The sequence below is a fragment of the Uranotaenia lowii genome, chromosome 3 (assembly GCF_029784155.1).
Source record: "Uranotaenia lowii strain MFRU-FL chromosome 3, ASM2978415v1, whole genome shotgun sequence".
Classification (NCBI taxonomy): Eukaryota; Metazoa; Arthropoda; class Insecta; order Diptera; family Culicidae; genus Uranotaenia; species Uranotaenia lowii.
The window spans coordinates 54,403,656-54,424,787 of record NC_073693.1 but is presented as its reverse complement, the minus strand read 5'-3'; the positions used below and the strand labels follow the sequence as shown (position 1 = coordinate 54,424,787).

The 21,132-nt window shown below is 36.5% G+C and overlaps 2 long non-coding RNA genes across 2 annotated transcripts; both read left to right on the top strand.

The window, feature by feature from the left end:
• The first annotated feature begins 829 nt into the window (after positions 1-829).
• Positions 830-16,284, top strand: LOC129755396 (uncharacterized). Its single transcript, XR_008739252.1, has 3 exons — positions 830-1,146; positions 1,244-1,434; positions 16,069-16,284. It is a non-coding gene; the product is annotated as an uncharacterized LOC129755396 (long non-coding RNA).
• Positions 10,789-11,682, top strand: LOC129755395 (uncharacterized). Its single transcript, XR_008739251.1, has 3 exons — positions 10,789-10,908; positions 10,968-11,449; positions 11,516-11,682. It is a non-coding gene; the product is annotated as an uncharacterized LOC129755395 (long non-coding RNA).
• Positions 16,285-21,132: the final 4,848 nt, after the last annotated feature.

Sequence of the window (21,132 nt, the reverse complement as noted above, 5' to 3'; positions counted from 1 at the left end):
TCCGACGATTGCTTTCTGAAAATTTTGATTGTGCATTCCATGTAGTAAACATTTTACTGACTCCCACAACCTTGAGTAAAGCTTCAAGGATTTTTTTCGGAGTAATAATAATCGAGACCAGTGCGCTGTGCAGGATTTTTGTATCCAACCGTATGGGTGGCATTCCATTACTGTCCCTACCAATTCGGCTTTCGAAACGAGGTCTCTCAATAAGTTTGCAACTAATGGGACCCAGTTTTTCGGAGCAGCAACTATTTCAGTCAGCACGTTGGACAGAAAAAGAAATTGAAGATTTAAGCAGAATTAAACAAACGACGTCGCAGCGTGTGGATGTTTGTTGATATTCATTTTAAGAAAAAATGTTTATGAGATTAAAATTGTGGATGGATTTTTTTTTTGAATAAACAGTTGAATTCGCAATTTCGTTACATTTTTTCGGATTTTTTCCAGGAATTGAACGAGAAAGTGCAATTGCTGGTTCTGATGGTGAGTTATTTATTTTGTATTTCATATTGTTTAGGACTTTTTTCTACCTATGAATTTTGATAACATTTTTTCCTTTCTCACTCAATTTCAGATAAACAAACTCGAAGCATCGTATTTTATGACCAAAAATGATCATGTAACTAAGAAGAGCCGTTTGGTGGACGACTCCGAAAATTTACTCGGTCCGTATTAATTTAAGAATAAGATTTTCGTCAAAAGTTTTCTCAGTGCAATGCTAAATTTAAAAATAATTATGCTACCGCCCGGTGCGCGAAAGAGTGTGTATCCCAAAACCGGTCCGCTGAAATGAGCAAAACCGGGCCGCGTATACTCACTTATTGGTGCGTTTGCTCTTATGGTCCGCATACAAGCTAACGATTTATTCACTAAAAAGGACCGGGAAAAACAATAAATTTTACAGTTAGGTCCTAAAAGAGATTGACCCATTAAAATTTATAGGAAAATCCAATGAATCTCGCGAGCCACACTCGATCGGTAGAATGTATAAGAAAATCTAATAAATTATACAGTTTTGAATAATAATACATTATAAATTTGCTCAGAGGTTTTGTTCGTTTTTTGTGTCGCTGTTCAACTGAAATTGAAGTTGATTAATTTCAGCCCATCCGTACAAAAAAGTGAAGCTCAACAAATAGAACGGTATGTATTTTGTGTATTTTTAAAAGATGCCTGCGAATTTTTCTAATGATCAGAACAGTTTCTATTCAAGCAACATTTTCATATTTCTTTTTTTCAGAATATACAATTAAAAGCGAGCAGTACCAATATGAAAATGGACGCCTTAGATCCCTAAATGGTTTTTCGTTTCCGGAAATTAGAATTCACGGAATCAACTCACCCATCAATGGCGGACGACCGCGGAATTTCGAGTCTCTGCCCAAGCATCCAGAATTCCCTTTAGAAGGGTCTGTGCTAACAAGAAGAAAGGTGAGATGATGTGAAACTTTGTTTTCAATATCTAAAACTAAATCATTCCTCTGATGTGTCTGCATTAAGCGTGTTTTGTCGACTTTCGACATGTTGGGTAAAACCCTCGAGAGAAAAAGAGATCGTCTCTTCAAGCCGATCTCAACACGAAAGCTATTCTACTGCAGGGACGGAGAATTGTAATAAACAGGAGAAATACAGTCTCTTCTATTTTGGCTGGCACCGAAGCAACACGCTTTTTATTATTTCCTCCGAAGAAACTTCCTACAACTTTGTGGTTTTGAAGATAAATCAGTGGCGACGAGGGAAAGTAAAAAAGTTTTGTGAGTTTGGTTTGACGTGGTAAAATTTATTGGACATTAACAGTGATTTAAAAGTACTTTTCTTAACGCACCGTTCATGCTAAAGCTGTGGAACGATTTCCGGAAAGTTGATCGCAAGTTGGCGTCGGTCACAGAGTAATTTTCTAGAGAGGTGGCCATTTTAAGCATTTGGCTCTTTCATTGTCGGCTGGTGATTGGGTAAATCGCCATTTTGTAGAACCAAGAAAAACGTGTTCCGTTTTGTTAGGGCGGTTCAACAAAAGCGTTGGAGAAAGAATTTTTGTTGCTGTTGCTCGGAAGTGCTTTTTGCTGCTGTCTGCTGGTTGGCGGATATTGCGTTCGGTTGCTGTTGCTGAAGTTTTTTTTTCAAGTTTGCGTTGGTTTGTTTTTTCAAGCTAATTGCTTGTGAAACAGGTGATTGGTGCTGCTGTTTTCAGGTATGTGATTTTTGACGAAGCATTATTTTTACTGTGATTTTTTTAAATATATTTTCGACATTGACTAAATATTTTATTTACATTTATTTATTTATTTTTTTTACATTTTAGTGATTGGATTTATATTAATTATTTTTTATTTCTTTTCATTTTTTTTTATTTTTTTTTCATTTTGTGGACGTCTTTTGTGTTTTTTAAACAAAAATCATTTATTAAACTTATCTATTGAATTCGAAATCTAAATTTATTATTTTTTTAAATTTTGATCAAAGTATGGCTCTTTCTACTACGACCGAGCATTTCATTCCGGGGTCAATATCCTTTTGTCAATACGTGGAACAATTGGAATGGATATTTATCCATAATAACTACGCGGAGGCCAAGTACAAATCTTCTTTTCTGGCTGTGTGTGGAACAGAGGTGTATTCTAGGGTAAAGTTGCTTTTTCCGGGTAGGGATGTTAAAGACATTTCCTACAAAGATATTATAGACGCTCTTAAGAAATATTATGATAAAACTGATTCTGAAGTCATAATAAGTAATGAATTTTGGACCAGAAGACAGAGATGCGATGAGAAAGCGATTGATTTCATTTTGGCAGTGAAATTAGCGGCGGAAGAATGCAATTTCGGTACATTAAAAGAAAGATTCATAAGAGACTTATTAGTAATTGGAACTTATGATAAACAATTGCAAAGCAGAATGTTCAATGAGGATAATTTCCCGAATAGGATTGCACCGTGAAAACACCATGAATTCCATATTCACAAACCATAAATTGTATGGTTTACACCATGATTATAATCGTCCACGATACCGTGAATACACATTGGAATTCATAGTTTACGACCGTACATTTCATCGTTTTGCCGAAAATAACCATGAAAAAGGGGTATTGTTATGCAGCGTGACCATGAAAAAAATGGCGATTTTCCATACATTGAGAAGCCCAAAAATATGAAGTTCATTGTTGTAGCATCTTCCAATTTTTCATAGTAAAATCATGAAAATCCGATGATTTTCATTGTTAAACCGCTGTAATAAAAATTTTGCTTATGGTGGGTTTTTTTGTACTCGATTTTTTTCTGTCATCATTTTTTCATGTTTGTTTTAGAAAAAAAAACAATAAATTTCTTGACATTTATTATTTATTCTAATAATCTTGACACATTACTTACAACACTGATGAACTGATGTACAAGCTAAGCCTTGAAACGTGTGTAAAGTTCCAACGACCGTTTTCAATCAATTTTATGTGTTTTGGTTGAGCCACCAGATGTCTCCAAGGACACTAGAGAGAACTGTCAAGAAGAAAATTAAATGTAAACAAAACAAAATATCAAACTTTTAGTCAATTATGAAAAGGTCGTATTACTATTTGACGAGTTGCGAGCAAATTGGTGTTGAAGATTCGTTACACATTTATGATTTGCATTATCAAAATTTTTAGCAAAGCTTTTTTTCTAATTGCTTCAAACTAGCATGATATGAAGCTCTTAATATAAACAGATATGATGCGTGAAAATGCCCGCTCAGAGAAGCCTAGAATCGGTATTTCTTCGTTGAGTTGTTAATTTTAAGCTCAACTGGATAAAATAACTGGTTCGTCTGGCTTGTCCGAAGTTCTTGATTAGTCTATTTTTAGTAAAAATAATGAAGCAAAATGAAACAGGCAAATTTACCTTTTTGTGAATATATTGAAGCCGTCCATTCTACTACGATGTTAATTTATTAATTTTTGAGATTATATACGATTGTGTTCTTTCAAGAATGAGGAACTTCAAAAGTTTATTCGGCTTGTTTAAATGATAGCATTTGAAATTTTGCACTGGTTTCTGGAATATTATAATTCAAGCTTATACATCTCTTTGTTATTTCGGCAGTCTCTGAAGTTAAAAAAATATGATGATGCTATTTTCCTCAGCTTAAAATTATTCGTGGTTGATCTAATTTTAAAGAATAATTGTTCTTATTGTATTTAAATTTTCATTTTTGAATTCAAACACCATTGCGTCCTTCCGAGAAATTGTTACATTTAAAAGAGCTATCTAGATACAGTGCCATCTATTGCGCCGTTCAAAAAATAGAAATCTATCAATAGATGGCATTGTTTTTCGTCATTTTTTAACGGCTTCTTTAAAATAGAGCACTGGAAATTTTACACAAGTTTCTGAAGATTTTTTGTTCGAGCTTGTACATCTGTTCATCTGTGCTTACAATTCATTATTCACTGGACTGCTTTGAGGCTCGCATCCCGTCATCCATTGGCTACCGGAACCTGTGCCATCCGCAGAGTGTTTGATGCTAGAATATAAAATATTATTAATGATTGTCTCCTGTTAACTTTAACTTTAACTTACCGTTGCGCCAATCTCCGAACACTTTGAATAAACATATTAAAAAAACCTTCTAAAACCTATAAAAAAAACTTTCGAAAACCCTTCTCCCGACCGAGAATGATTGCGGAGAGAAAAAAAACGTTCCACGAGCTGCGGCTGTCAAAAAATCGCCCTACACGAAAAACTTGGAATTGTGAACTCTTGAAAAATTTACGCTCGCCGGATGTTGTTTTTACCATGAAGTTCATGGTCACATTGAAATTCAATGGAAAAAGAATGTGATACCATGGTTCTGTTCTATTCGGGTTGACTGCGGCTAAAGCAGAAAAAATGTTACTAATACCGTATTTGTTTATGCCGAGTGTTGCACTAGTGTTGCACTGGTGCACCACTAGGTGCTGTCAAACTGTTTGTTTATTCGGACGGTGTTGCACTGGTTTTGATCTGTCGGAGTTCTGCTTACGGACGGTGGCCCACCGATAATTTTGCCAGTGTTGCGAGAGAGCGTGTGAGTGAGCGAGGTAGCAATACACTGGCGAGGATTTGTGTTTGTTTTTATCGGGTACGGTGGAACACTCCACGAGTGGAGAAAACAAATACAGTATAAGTAATGAATTGGCTTTGGAGAAATCGCGTCGTTTGAATGGGGAGGAGAATCGTGGAGGTGTTATAGCTCGTTTGGGTAGACGGGAGGAAAGACCTCCAGTAAGATCGAATTTCAGGCAGCGTAGTAATAGTGGAGATAGATCGCCAAGATACAGAGATAGAAATAATAGCAGGGAGAGAAGGAGGCCCTACAAGAGAGTTTATGTGTGCACTTATTGTGATAAGAAGGGCCATACTAAAGATTACTGCTATTTGCGTAAACGTTACAACAATACACCCAGGAACTATAATTCCAGACAGCAATCAGCGGTTAGATTTGTTGATTCTCCGAAACCAAGTGGGTCCACATCAGCTTTATTCAAAAGGTTAAAACTTGATATGACTTCTGATTCTGAGACAGAGGAGTCTTGTTTGATGATTTCTTCAATCAAGAAAATCAATGAGCCATGTTACGTGAAGGTTGTTATTGACAAACGAAATTTTACAATGGAAATAGATTCTGGGTCGGCGGAAACGGTTATTTCTGAAGAGTTTTTTAAAAGGGCTTTTAATAATTTTGAGCTATACAACTGTAACAAGCGTTTGGTGGTGATTGATGGGAAACGATTAAAGGTTTTGGGCAAATTCAATGTGTGCGCGCAGCTGAATGGAGTAGAGGCTTTGGTACATGTGGTGGTGCTTCAATGTGGCAACGAATTCATACCTTTGATGGGCCGGACATGGTTAGATATTTTCTGCGTTGGTTGGCGAAAATCGTTTACTAAGGTGGCTGACCCGGAGGAAACCATTCATTTACTTAAAGAGGAGCATATAGTTCAAGATATTACGAGTAAGTTTCAGAGCGTTTTTGATAGAGATAGATCGAAACCGATAGTTGGGTTCGAAGGTGACTTAGTGTTGAAAGATAACACTCCAATTCTCAAAAGGGCGTACGAGGTTCCATTGCGGTTGCGGGATAAGGTACTTGATCATTTGCAAGAGCTTGAAAACGACAATATAATAACACCCAAGGATTGAAAAACTCATTCAAACGAGCGACGGAGCCTGCATCGCTCCGATTTTTGCTCATAAAAATGCCCTGGAACGCGAATGAGGTGTGAACGAGAATCTCATGTTCTCACGAATCAAGCCCGACCAAAACGATAACACGACCAAGGCTCCTGATTCCTTTTTGCCTTGCTTCCTTCTCCGCACACAAAATCTAGCATCAACCCGACGATTGCGTAGCAGCGAGCCGATTCATGAAACTTATTACCAACCCGCTCATGAGCCGTGTTAGTAATGGTATTATTCTTTCCCGTGGAAAAGTGTTCGTCCTTTTGCAAAGCTTAAGATTGAACAAACACTAACAGCAACAAAGATGACGCCAAGCCGTGTTGGCCAAAAGGAATCGAAAATAAGAAGAACAGTGTGTATACGGCCGGCACATCCAATCCATTTTGGTGATGTTATTATTCTTTTCAGGCAAATATGCCGAGCCAAAAGAATTGTTTGCTTCTTGCTAGTGCTGTTATTATTGCTTTCTACGAAAGAATGTTCGTCAATTTTTTAAGCTACGAGCTTGAAGGAACATCAAAAACATCTACAGCAACAGTGTGCACTTGTGTAGGCCAAGCCAATCTTTAAACGATCGGTGCCCGGACGTAACGGACGGTTTGTCTCTGAGAAGGACGAGCCGAAAGATTCTTAATTTTCTTTTTATCCTTCTTACTTTTTTCTTCTGAACTGGCGTACTTCTTTCCCTAAACAGACAGCAAGCTCGGTATCAAAATTCTCATGAACTAAATTCGAGTCTCTCGTGATCCCGTTTCTCAGACTCGCTCATGAATGTTTTTTAATACGAGCAGCATAGAAACCGTCGTCGTAGAATCGTTTTTGTTGCTGTTCGTGATTGTATTGAAAACAAACGAATAGCGAGCCGGCGGCGAAGCATTTTCGTGTGCGTTTCGAGGAGTGAGCGATTTTTATAGTCCTTGATAACACCTATTGAAGTGAGCGAATGGGCTTCGCCAGTGGTGGTAGTCATTAAGAAAGATCAAAGTATCAGGCTAGTCATTGATTGTAAGGTTTCCATAAACAAGGTTATAGTACCGAACACCTACCCACTGCCTCTAGCACAGGATATTTTCTCGAAACTGTCTAATTCAAAATTTTTTTGTTCTTTAGATCTGGCTGGAGCGTACACTCAGTTGCTTCTATCAGAAAGGTCTAAAAAGTTTATGATAATTAACACTATTAAAGGACTTTACTCTTACAATCGTTTGCCTCAAGGGGCGGCATCAAGTGCCTCAATTTTTCAAAGAATAATGGAAAAAATACTACACGGAATTGAAGGAGTTTGCTGCTATTTAGACGATGTTTTAATTGCTGGGAAGAATTTAGTTTCCTGTAAAGACAAACTTTATTTGGTTTTAGATAAGTTAGCTAAAGCTAACATTAAGGTGAATTTAAAGAAATGCAAATTTTTTGTTAATCAGCTACCCTATTTAGCCCAAGCAACATTTTAAACACTTGATGGTTTTATAGTAAAATTTCGAAGTTTTATAACGTAATTGCGAAAGTCTTTATAGCCGTGAAGCGTCTTTCGACAAGACATTTACAAATACCACTTTCAGGATATCTACGGGACGATTATAAAACCTGTTTAGAAAACCTCAATCAAATTTAAGAATATTTTATTCTCCGTGTATATAGCGGTTTTGAAAGCCGCTATAAAGCAATTACAAAACCTTGCTATAAAACCCTGTCAAAATGTCATAAAACGTCAAGTGTCACTGATCGAAAAATAAATAAAAACAACGAAAAGAAGATGAACAAGAAAACAAAAAAAAAAGGATTTTGCAATCGATTCCTAAAATCAAAAAAAGGTAAATTTTTCATCATTTGATAATCCTTATCGTGGAGCTAATATGTTTTCTTAACTGCTTTAGGTCATATCTGGAAACATGAAGACAATGCATCCCCTGCCTTACCTGTCCGTCCGCAATCCGATACAATTGCCCCGGCCATCAAAAGTCACAAATGTGTCTGGATCAGGGATTGAAAATTAGTCTCATTTGAGCGAGCTTCATAGCTCATTTTTTCCATAGCTCCGCTTACAAAGCAATCGACGAAGCTCCTATCGTTTTTGTCTCCGGAGCTTCGTATTGCTAAGCTCTTATTTGGAAGAAACCTTAGCTCTTTTTTTGGCTTGTGAGCTCGTTAGCTCATGCCTCCAGAGGAGCTTGAGCTTGTTGGCTCAACCGATTCAAATTTGTTGAGCTTGTTTTCACTGCTGCTGTTCGAGAATTAAATAAAAAAGGGCTTGTCGCATGGATTTTTAAAATCAATGTTGGACGGTTTTAGAAACTAGTAAAAGTTACCAGTATTAGAGGATTATTAAAATCAATGTTAGAGAGTTCTAGTAACTAGTAAAAGTTACCAGCACTAGTAACTATGAAATAGTAAAATTTACATTTTTTCGGGAAAAACGCCAAATGAAAGGGCTTCCCGCATAATTAAAAACAGTTGGGGATATAGTACTAACTATTAACTTAATATATTGGTAGCAGTACCAGTATGAAATATCTTCCAAGTATCATTTCATTATACATGTTCAAAATTTTATTACCTCAATAAATTATGACAGGATCGTATCAGTGACAGTGACAATATGATATATGATTTAGTAAGTATAGTATAATAAGAGAATAAAAATTTGCAACCTTTGAATATTGTCTCTGGACCTTATCCAGGACTCTAACAGTGTACGACAAAGTTTCCTTATATTTTCTTAGCATTAGACATTAAATTAAAAAAAAAACAACATTGACAACATTGTATGAGTTAGACAAGTCGTTATCATTTCACCTCTTGCGGATAATAACTAATATTGTTATTTTAAGATGTAGTTGTGAGCTTATGCATTTTTTCGCTCTTGGGTTCAGCATCTGCTAATTTTCACTTCACTTCGTTAAAATTTGTGTCGGCAACCCCACGCCAGGTTCGGAACTGAAAACTGTGTTCAAAATGGCTCCGAAAAAAAAGAATCACGCTGAGAAAAACACACAGAACGCGAAAAGTAAGTAAAACTATATTATATTATCGATAAAAACTAGTGAGATTAAATAAAACTAATGAAATTACAGAAACAAAGATCTCTGCTGAGCGGAGAGCGGAAAAAAAATCTACTGAAAGGCTGAACAATGCAGATCTGCACAAATAGGTAAGATTGTATAATCCATGTATAATATCATAAATAAAAAATAAAAATCTCAACATTTAAATTTTTTAATTTTATTTTATTTTTTGTGGGAAAGAATTGGAACTATATTGGTTATGGTACAGGGAAGCTCTTTTTAAAAATATTTTACAATATGCGGAACGTATGATTGAGCGTTATTTTTACTACAAACTACTATAAGCAAACTATATCCATTGAAGTTGATGAAATCTATGATTTTGTATTCCAACGTAGCTAGAACATTCAGGTAGATTGTTTTGCTCGCCAAAAGTGGATGATATTTTAACCGTATCCAATAATGTAGCATGAAATATTTGTTCGAAAAAATCGCTCTTTTTGAATGGTAAACATGCTTAACAGCCCTTTCCCCATATGGTACTTTAACAGATAATCATAATACAGATTGTTAATATGGTCTGTGTTATTGTACATATACTGTTCACTTTACAATAAACGATAACGTTTAGAGACAATATAGAATATTCTCTATATATTGTAATTGATTATGCGGGTTGTTGCGAGGATTATAAAAATCAATGTAAGAGAGTTCTAGTTACTAGTAAAAGTTACCAGCACTAGTAACTATGAAATAGTAAAATTTACAAGTTTTCGGGAAAAACGCCAAATGAAAGGGCTTGTTGCGTGGATTATTAAAATCAATGTTAGAGAGTTCTAGTAACTAGTAAAAGTTACCATCACTAGTAACTATGAAATACTAAAATTTCGAAATTTTCGGGAAAAACGCCAAACGAAAGGGCTTGTCGCGAGGATTATAAAAATCAATGTTAGAGAGTTCTAGTAACTATTTATTTATTTATTTATTTATTTATCGATACTTGCAAAGTAAGAAAAAATCCTTATCGTGTGGTAAAAGTTACCATCACTAGCAACTATGAAATAGTAAAATTTTCAATTTTTCGGGAAAAACGTCAAATGAAAGGGCTTGTCGCGAGGATTATTAAAATCAATGTTAGAGAGTTCTAGTAACTAGTAAAAGTTACCAGCACTAGTAACTATGAAATAGTAAAATTTACAATTTTTCGGGAAAAACGCCAAATGAAAGGGCTTGTTGCGTGGACTATTAAAATCAATGTTAGAGAGTTCTAGTAACTAGTAAAAGTTACCATCACTAGTAACTATGAAATAGTAAAATTTCGAAATTTTCGGGAAAAACGCCAAATGAAAGGGCTTGTCGCGAGGATTATAAAAATCAATGTTAGAGAGTTCTAGTAACTACCCGAATAGCAAAGACCATGGTATTAAGATAACCGAACAATGATTTTCAGTTTAACAATAAACTTCATCGGTTTTTAATTGTTTTTGAAAATATCAGAAACACGGTATTACAACAATTTTATTGTGATTATTATTGTTACAGTGTACTTCATGGTGAAAAGAAGATCCAAACCAAATCAAACATTAGTAAAATTTTGCTAGTTTTGAGCATAACAATTTTTTCGTGTATGAGTTTTGTTTTTGTGCAGCCCGCCATTTTGGCCAAAATAATATTTTTGTTCCGCTGACAATTTTATTGTGAAAACGACGTGGTAAGTCCCTTTTTATGAATAACTAGGTTTTTTTTCAACTCATAATTTTTTTTTTACAGATTTTTAGCAGTTCCGCGGCGCCGCTTCTACAGCGAAAATGGGCGGAGGCATTTGCGACTACTTGGGTACGATGACAGATTGGCCACAAGAATCTATCAAAAACCACCCCAAACCAGTTGCTTCACTGGTTCACACCCATTGCAGTATGAGGACAACGATTCCGGTAATTTTCCGAGTGACAAAGCTATTGGGGGTGCTGGAACTTCGTCCGAGCTTCCTCCACCAATTCGTTCGCCACCAGTTCCGGAAACGGTATTCAAACTTATTGTTATAGACAACCTGGTTGCATACCTGTGTCCACGGAAATAAGCTATGTAAACGCCGTAGTAAAAAATCATCTGTCTTCACTAAAGGAATTCTCAATCTGGATGATATGCTGGAACGGAATGGAACGGATGATATGCTGGAACGAAACAAGCGGGCTCCTGAAAAGTATTGCCTCGACGTACTAATGTGGCAATGAGCATCATGGAGTGTGTCTGTAAGTATCTGTTTACTGGTACTTAAAACCTTTAAATTTGTGCTTATCAATATATTTTTTTTCTAGCATACTCTGTGTACATCAATATTGTTAATGTGGACAAATTATACTGTAACCGAGCGTCGGGAACCAGTAATTCGAACTCCAGGTTTGGATCAGATTGGGCAGCCTATTTGCGACAGTTCTTGGTTCAGAAATCTCCCGTCAATGCAAAACAGTCAGTTTTGCAACAGTTTGTAGTCTGAATTTTGATAACTAGAGTTAAGTTCAAATCAGGGCTGAATTTTAGCAACAACAATCTTTATATTGAAAGGCAATTTAATCATTTATAAATTAAAGTAAAATTATTCTTAATTTCTTTTTTAATTAACTAGTTTGCTTCAGTTTTTCTTGTTTTAAGGAATTATATTCCTGATTGGCCGTGCTTTTGAATAAAAGTTTACAAAGTTTGTTCAAAAGCACAACTAATCGTGAATAAAATTCCTTGAAACGAGAAATAACTTAAATTTCCAATCCATAAAAATTAAATTGTTCTAGTAAACCATGAAATTTCATGGTTGAAACAATAATTATATACCATAGAAAAACCTTGATTTACATCTTCATTTCAACAATGGAAATAAACGGATTTTCATGGTTTTACTATGAAAAAGTGGAAGCTGTTATCACCATGAACTTCATATTTTTGAGCTTCCGAATGTATGGGAAATCGCCATTTTTTTCATGGTCACGCTGCATAACAATACCCCTTTTTCATGGTTATTTTCGCCAAAACAGTGAAATGTATGGTCGGAAACTATGAATTCCAATGTGCATTCACGGTATCGTGGACGATAATAAGCATTGTGTAAACCATGAAATTTATGGTTTGTGAATATGGAATTCATGGTTTTTTCATTGTACAATTCTATTCGGGTAGTAAAAGTTACCATCACTAGCAACTATGAAATAGTAAAATTTACAATTTTTCGGGAAAAACGTCAAATGAAAGGGCTTGTCGCGAGGATTATTAAAATCAATGTTAGAGAGTTTTAGTAACTAGTAAAAGTTACCAGCACTAGTAACTATGAAATAGTAAAATTTACAATTTTTCGGGAAAAACGCCAAATGAAAGGGCTTTTTGCGAGGATTGATAAAATCAATGTTAGAGAGTTCTAGTTACTAGTAAAAGTTACCAGCACTAGTAACTATAAAATAGTAAAATTTACAATTTTTCGGGAAAAACGCCAAATGAAAGGGCTTGTTGCGAGGATTATAAAAATCAATGTAAGAGAGTTCTAGTTACTAGTAAAAGTTACCAGCACTAGTAACTATAAAATAGTAAAATTTACAATTTTTCGGGAAAAACGCCAAATGAAAGGGCTTGTTGCGAGGATTATAAAAATCAATGTAAGAGAGTGACGTTTTTCCCGAAAAATTGTCAATTTTACTATTTCATAGTTGCTAGTGCTGGTAACTTTTACTAGTTACTAGAACTCTCTAACATTGATTTTTATAATCCACGCAACAAGCCCTATCATTTGGCGTTTTTCCCGAAAATTTCGAAATTTTACTATTTCATAGTTACTAGTGCTGGTAACTTTTACTAGTTACTAGAACTCTCTAACATTGATTCAATTAATCCTCGCGACAAGCCCTTTCATTTGGCGTTTTTCCCGAAAATTTCGAAATTTTACTATTTCATAGTTACTAGTGATGGTAACTTTTACTAGTTACTAGAACTCTCTAACATTGATTTTAATAATCCACGCAAAAAGCCCTTTCATATGGCGTTTTTCCCGAAAAATTGTAAATTTTACTATTTTATAGTTACTAGTGCTGGTAACTTTTACTAGTAACTAGGACTCTTTAACATTGATTTTTATAATCCTCGCAAAAAGCCCTTTCATTTGACGTTTTTCGCGAAAAATTGTAAATTTTACTATTTCATAGTTACTAGTGCTGGTAACTTTTACTAGTTACTAGAACTCTCTAACATTGATTTTTATAATCCTCGCAAAAAGCCCTTTCATTTGGCGTTTTTCCCGAAAATTTCGAAATTTTACTACTATTTCATAGTTACTAGTGCTGGTAACTTTTACTAGTTACTAGAACTCTCTAACATTGATTTTTATAATCCTGGCGACAAGCCCTTTCATTTGGCGTTTTTCCCGAAAATTTCGAAATTTTACTATTTCATAGTTACTAGTGATGGTAACTTTTACTAGTTACTAGAACTCTCTAACATTGATTTTAATAATCTACGCAACAAGCCCTTTCATTTGGCGTTTTTCCCGAAAAATTGTAAATTTTACTATTTCATAGTTACTATAGCTGGTAACTTTTACCAGTAACAAGAAATCTCTTACATTCATGTAATAATCCCAACAAGCACTTTCACAGTTTCTGGTGCACAAAGAAAAGCCGTTGGCTCACACAGCACCACAATAGCAAAGTCAATACACATCACTAAGCTCAAGTGTTACAATTTTGCTGAGCCAGCAAGCTCAAGAAATTTCGGCTCCTTGAGCTAACAAACTCAAAGCAAAATGCAAAACCTTGTCTCCTAGAGCCAGAAGAGGTATGAGCTTAATTTGAGCATTTATTGTTGGGCTAGAATTGGCTCCAGCTTTCTTCGCTCTCGAGCTTCAAGAGCATTGATGCTCAGCCGCTTGAGCAAGAGCATTTCAATCCCTGGTCTGGATGTTATATGAGTGAAGTGATAAGTCGATATCGGATTTTAATTTTTCTTCAGCAACACACCCGGAATAAATAAAAATTGAATAAAAAGTGAATTCTGGAGTGTTTTTTATTGTTTCTTAGAATCACGAATTCATGTTCATCTCATCAGCTGAAACGCCATTTTCGGATGGTAAATTGAATATTTTGAGAAAATAATTCTCATGATTTTTAATATTATAAGGGGTTATTTCCCATAAAAACTGCAACTATCACCTGCTTATATCCTCACAAACATTTTATAAAATACTCATAAATTACAGAAATCCAGATCTAATTATTATGTTGGAACATAAATTTTTATGTATTTTATTCTCTTATTTTGCAAAACTTTTGTGGAGCGCGTTTTTTTCACGTCTTTTTCGAAAAATCCATCGATAAAATTTTAAGCGCATAAGATTTATGCATGTGTAAAGCGAAAAACATCACACATTTTAATTGGATTAAACGAATTATTTATTATGCTGTTTATTCCTTACAAAATGGAACCATGCATCTTATTTTGTGTGTCCAGTCAGAATATTTTCCCCGTTGTTTTTTTTTTTCAATCAATTCTAAACCGCTGTCAAGAAATTAAAAATTCACCCAAACTGAAATTTGACAGCTACCACAAATCCATAACGGTTGTATAAGGTACTTGTAATGTGTCCTCCAGAACCTCCTGTAGGTGGGCCTTTTTACACTTGTAAGTGTTTTAAAGATGTTTTAATGGGGTTTATAAAACTAAACGTTGATTTATAACAAAGTATAGAAGTACCCTTCCAGTTTCTTATAAAACTAAAATTGTTACTTGGGTAGGACACATATTGACGGACCAGGGATTGTTGCCTTGTCCAGAAAAGACTAAAACAATCAGTGAAGCTAAATCACCGAAAAATGTGACGGAATTAAAAGCGTTTTTAGGGTTAATCACATTTTATTCCAAATTTATTCCCAATTTGTCTTCTCGTCTTAGTGGCTTGTACGCTTTGTTAAAAAAAGACACGAAATATATTTGGACAGATAATTGTGAAAAAGTTTTCAATGATTGCAAAAGATATTTGTTAAAACCCAAAATTTTAGAATATTTTGATCCATCAAAACCGGTTGTTGTGGTAACTGATGCTAGTTCATATGGTTTGGGAGGGGTCATTGCTCATTTAGTAAATGGGGTGGAAAAACCTATTGCATTTACTTCATTTTCTCTAAATCATGCACAAAAGAATTACCCCATTTTACATTTAGAGGCATTAGCGATAGTAACAACGATAAAAAAATTTCATAAGTTTCTATATGGTAAACATTTTACAATATTCACCGATCATAAGCCGCTGATTGGGATTTTTGGTAAACATGGTAAAAATGCTATTTCTGTAACCAGGTTACAAAGATATCTTCTAGAACTTTCAATTTATGATTATGATATATTTTATAGACAATCGTCAAGAATGGGTAACGCAGATTTCTGCTCTCGATACCCTTTAGATCAACCTGTTCCAAAAGAATTAGACAGAGAATACGTGAAAAGCTTAAATTTTACATCAGAATTTCCGCTCAATTACAAAGAGATTGCTTTTGAAACGAAAATGGATATTTTCACATCGAGGATTTTAAATTATATTTCAAAGGGTTGGCCGGAAAGATTAAGTAAAGAATTTAAGGATGTTTACTCTGCTCACCAAGAATTGGAGGTAATTGAAGGTTGTTTACTTTTCCAAGATCGGGTTATACCATCTAAAATGAAATATGCTATTTTGAAGATGCTCCATGCTAATCATTCGGGCATAACTAAACTTAAACAGTTAGCGAGAAAAACAGTATATTGGTTCGGCATGAACAAAGACATCGAAAATTATATAAAATCCTGTGAAATTTGTAATCAAATGAATTCGATTTCAAAACCATTATCCTCTTGATTTCAGGTTTGTTTTTGTTATTACCAACTTTTCTAAACCGAGGACACCTTCAAGTCGGAAGTTTGGGTTTCGGTTCATCACCATTCTAACACCAGTGCTAAACACCTTGCCTGTGCCATAGTAAAGTGTTTAATTATTCTAAATTTGATAGCAGCTATGAAAGAAACAATAAAATTTTCAAAGTAAACAAAAATAAGTTGTATCCCACTTTTTTCGGAAAGAAAATACGAAAAGAAATCATAAAAAGTAAAACCATAACACAAGACACCCCATCAATTTATATTCCATCATTTTGAACTGTAATTATTATAAACTTGACGTTCTACAGTCTCGTTTGAACTACGGTACGTTGCACATCGTGTGTGTGAGCTGAATTGAAATCTAATTTATTTTTCTTCTCTCCTTCCACACTCTATTGTCGAGCGGTGCAATGACCCACAACGATACACCAAGGTCATCGAAAAATGAAGTTCGAGTACGGAAATATCACGAAAATTATGCTGGGCCATATCTCGTTATGGCTGAAACAAATGTCGGGAATATATCTGCTGCGAAGATTGCTAAAAGTCTGGTGAAGAAATTTGGTGACGATTTTATTCGTGCTATGCCGGTTTCTAAAACCAAAATGAAAATTTTGATGCGATCGAGGGATGCTGCTAATGAAATAGCAGGCATCGGTACCTCAAATGAAGTGCGTTTTTTTATCCCCCAACGGCTGGTGGAGTGTCTGGGGGTAGCCTATATTGAGCCGGATATTTGTGATGAAGAATCGAAGTTTGCTAATGCTTACGATAAACGCAAGTCGAATCAAGTTGATAACCCGGAGATAGTTCATGCTCGTCGTGTGCTTAGAAAATTGGCTGATGATAAAGAGGAAGCCCTGTTTACGGTGATTTTTACTTTCGCTGGGCAGAATTTACCTACTCACATCGAGTTAAATAGAGTGCTTTATGCTGTTAAGCAATACATTTATCCTGTCCGCCAGTGTGGTAACTGCTGGCGCTTGGGACATGACAAAAAAGGATGCAAGAGTGCTAAACGCTGCAATCAGTGCTTGGAGCAAGTGGGCGGCGAAGATCATGCGTGTGAAAATAGTGAGCCACAGTGCGTTAACTGTTTAGGCTCCCATCGGGCCAATGATCACAAGCTATGTCCGAAAATAATTCAAAAAAAGAAAACCGATAAAGAGCGGCGTGACACTTTTTCACAAGGACGTGTCGATTGGTTTTGTGGAACAAATTCAAATGATTCATCAAACTCACTACCTATCATCTCTCAACCAACAACAATATCCACCGTGGCAGTAGCTTGCCAAACAAATAATGTTGACAAGAATGGATCTAATCCTTCCAGCAAACGTCGTTATAATGTCGATTCGGACGATGAGCTTCCCCAACTTGAAGTTAACATTTCTGACGGGGTTTGCGATTCGATCCGATCGACGATTGAATCTACTGAGGTCATCGATATCGTTGCAGATGCTCTGGAAGTTCCTGAGGAAGATATTGAAACTCGACAAAAAATCCAACAAATGGTTTTGGAGAGAATTTCAGATGTTGTTAGTGATAAAATGAAAGGCTATTTTGCTAATCTCAGATTATGAAAAGACCACACCAAGCACTTTAACAACCACCGTTCCTCTGTGTGGTATCCTGACAAACTGGGTAAACTGCAAGAGCATAAGAGACTATAAAAAGGAAGCTTAGTCGAGAGCAGAGCTCAGTCTCGATAGGACCAGCAAGCTGTATAGATGGGAACATCACATTGGCGATCCGTCAGACGCACTACCCCCCTAGAAGAAAAAGGAGTCTTGCTGTGAGGGAGGTGAAGTGTTTAGAGCCGGTGTGGTGCAAGAGATTCGAGAAGCGCTGCAAAATAAGCTGCGAGAAGTTTGGGAGCCGCAGTTTGTGGTGCAAAAGAAGCGGCCGGAGCTGCGAAAAGTGAGACGGGTGCTGCGATATGAGCAGGGTTGCGATATGAGAGGCGCTTGCGGGGCGGTATGTAAACAGTGAGAATTCGGTGAGAAAAATGGTGCGTAAAGTGTGGTGTGCAAAGTACTGTTTGTGCATACTGAAAGAAATGAAAACAAAACACTAGTCCGGGTTGAGCCCAAGGCAGTGTTATGATTTGCAGTCAGGGTTAGCCCAAGGCGCAAATAAATAAAACGGAAACACTAGTCCGAGTTAATCTCAAGGCAGTGTTGATATTTGCAGTCGGGATTTGCCCAAGGCGCAAATGAATTAAACGAAACACTAGTCCAAGAAAAGATCAAGGCAGTGTTCAATTTTGAAGCCGGGTTTAGCCCAGGGCTCAAATAAGAAAGAAAATGGACAAAGAAAAATGATGGTAAGAAAAATATAGAGAAGAAGATAAAAAGAAAGTCGAAGGAAAGAAAAGGCAATTGGAAGAAAGATAATGAAAAGAGATATATAATAGGAGAAGGAAGATACGAGATAAATCATCCAACAGGATGAAAATCCCCGAAAAAAATGAGAAAAGGAAGGGGGAGGAAAGAGAAATATAATTTCAAGAGAATGATAATGGAAAAAGAAAGACAATGTTAACAGAAGAATAAACAAAAGAGGAAGATAGTGAAACGGAAGATGATAGGAAGAATAAAATGATTTAGGAAGAAAAGGAAATAAATAACAATGGGAAATCGGAATAGTGACTGCAAATGTTTATCATTTACCTACAATTGAATAGAAAAAAAAGTAGGAAAAATAAAGAATTATGAAAACTCTTGAGAAAGTCACTAAGAATTTCCGATTTAGGAAAACCCCAGAAAAGGGAAAACTATTTATGTTATAGGAAATAATGGAAAACAGATGGATAGATAAAGCGAAGATGAAAAGAGCTGAATCAAGAGAACACTTGCTGGATATGGATTAAAAAATACCTGAATGCATTGTGACAGCTGTTTGTGCAAGCGGAGGATGTGGTATCCTGACAAACTGGGTAAACTGCAAGAGCATAAGAGACTATAAAAAGGAAGCTTAGTCGAGAGCAGAGCTCAGTCTCGATAGGACCAGCAAGCTGTATAGATGGGAACATCACACTCTGCAATGTCTACAATGGAATTGTAGAGGGATAAATAGTAAACGCTCATCCTTAACCCAGCTCATAAATACACATAATATCAATATTTCGCTTTTGAGTGAAACACATCTCGACAGTCACACAAACTTTAATCTACCGCAGCACACCATGTTTCGTAAAGATCACAGACGAAACTCGATGGGCGTAGCCATCGCGATTCGTTCAGAACTAAATCCCGTAGCATTTCCTATTGCACTGCCAGCGGATATTCAAGCCGTTGCCTGCCAGATCAAATACATCTCCGGGTTGATCACTATTGTATCTGTGTACATACACCCGCAAGCCAACATATCGCAGACTCAGTTTGAAAATTTTTTATCAACCGTTCCGAAACCGTGCATCATTGGAGGAGACTTTAACGCAAAACATCACCTATGGGGAAGCGAGCATGGAAACATACGTGGAGACCGTCTTCATCAAGCCATCGAAACATCTCATCTCGTCATTCTCAACAACGGTCAGCCAACTAGGTTTGATGTAAACCGGTCGTGGGGCGCAATTGATATCACGCTGGTTTCTTCGAGCCTTAGTTTGTGCTTCGACTGGGAGGTTTTGGATTCACCAAATGGAAGCGATCATTTTCCGATAGTTTTTCATTCGAGTACTACATGCGCGATGAAATTCTACTCTGGAATTAATGTTCGAAAAATCGACTGGGAACGTTTTGCCGGAAGCCTCGAGGAATCATTCGTCGAAAATGGAGAACCGGATAGCTTTGATGTCTTCTTTCAGCTGATTTGGCAAGCACTGCGCAGGTCCTGCCCATCAGTAAACTCAAACCACACCCGCCGAATACCGCAACCCTATTGGGACGAAGAGCTAACAGAAGCGAAGAAAGCCACCAGAGTTGCTTTCCGCGCTTGGAAACGGGAACTGTCAACCGAAGCTTACGAAGGGTACGCTAATACAGAACGAAGGTTCAGAAATTTGGTACGCGAGAAGAAGAGGAAAAGTTGGCAACATTTTTGTGATAGCTGTGATAGTTCTACGTCCCTCACAACCTTATGGAGGATGGCCAGAAGGTTCAAAGGACGCGGAGAGCCATCAAAAAACATCAGAATTTCGGACAATTTGGCCAACGATGTTTTGGACAAGTTGGCTCCCTCATCTGCCAAAAATCCACCCCCGGTTTTTCTACAATGTTCGTGTTGCTCTCAAACTGGTTTTCCATTCTCAGTATCGGATATTCAAGCTGTTTTGAAAACCGGTAAAGATTCGGCTCCTGGTTTGGATGGTGTTCCATATTCCGTCATAAATCGTCTCCCATGGGCGGCGCTTAGTCAGTTGCGAAAAATCTATTGTCAAATTTTTGCTTCAGGAAGAATTCCGGAAAGCTGGAAAACCTATAAAATTGTACCGATTCCTAAAAGTGGCCATGATCCGATTTCTCCTTCTGCTGTTCGTCCAATCGCGTTAGCTTCATGTTTTCGCAAAGTGTATGAACTCATAATCAAAGATCGACTAGAACATTTCATCGAAAACAACAACCTGTTCCCTTCAGCTATCAACGGTTTTAGGAAAGGACGAGGAACAATGGATGCGTTGTTTCCACTGATTAACGAAGCTTCCTTAGCTTTGAAAAGAAGAGAGCATGTGGTGATATGTAGCCTCGATATCAAAGCCGCCTACGACAACGTGGAAATTAATGTTCTGGTCCGCGAATTACGCTCATTAACAGTCCCTGAATGTCTAGTAAAAAGTATCTTCCATCTGTTTGAAGAAAGGAATTTGTGCATTTCGAGTGGATTAGATTCAATATCTAGGACAACGTGGAAAGGCCTTCCTCAGGGATCTCCACTAAGTCCGTTATGCTTTAATGTTGTGATCAGTGGATTGATCAACAGTGTCCCTCCTGATGTGATAACCGTAAATTACGCCGATGACACAACAATTGCTGTAAGAGGAACCTCACTGGAGCATAGTTGCGAATCTCTCCAAAGGGCAGTGGATATAGTTGTGGAAAATATTTTC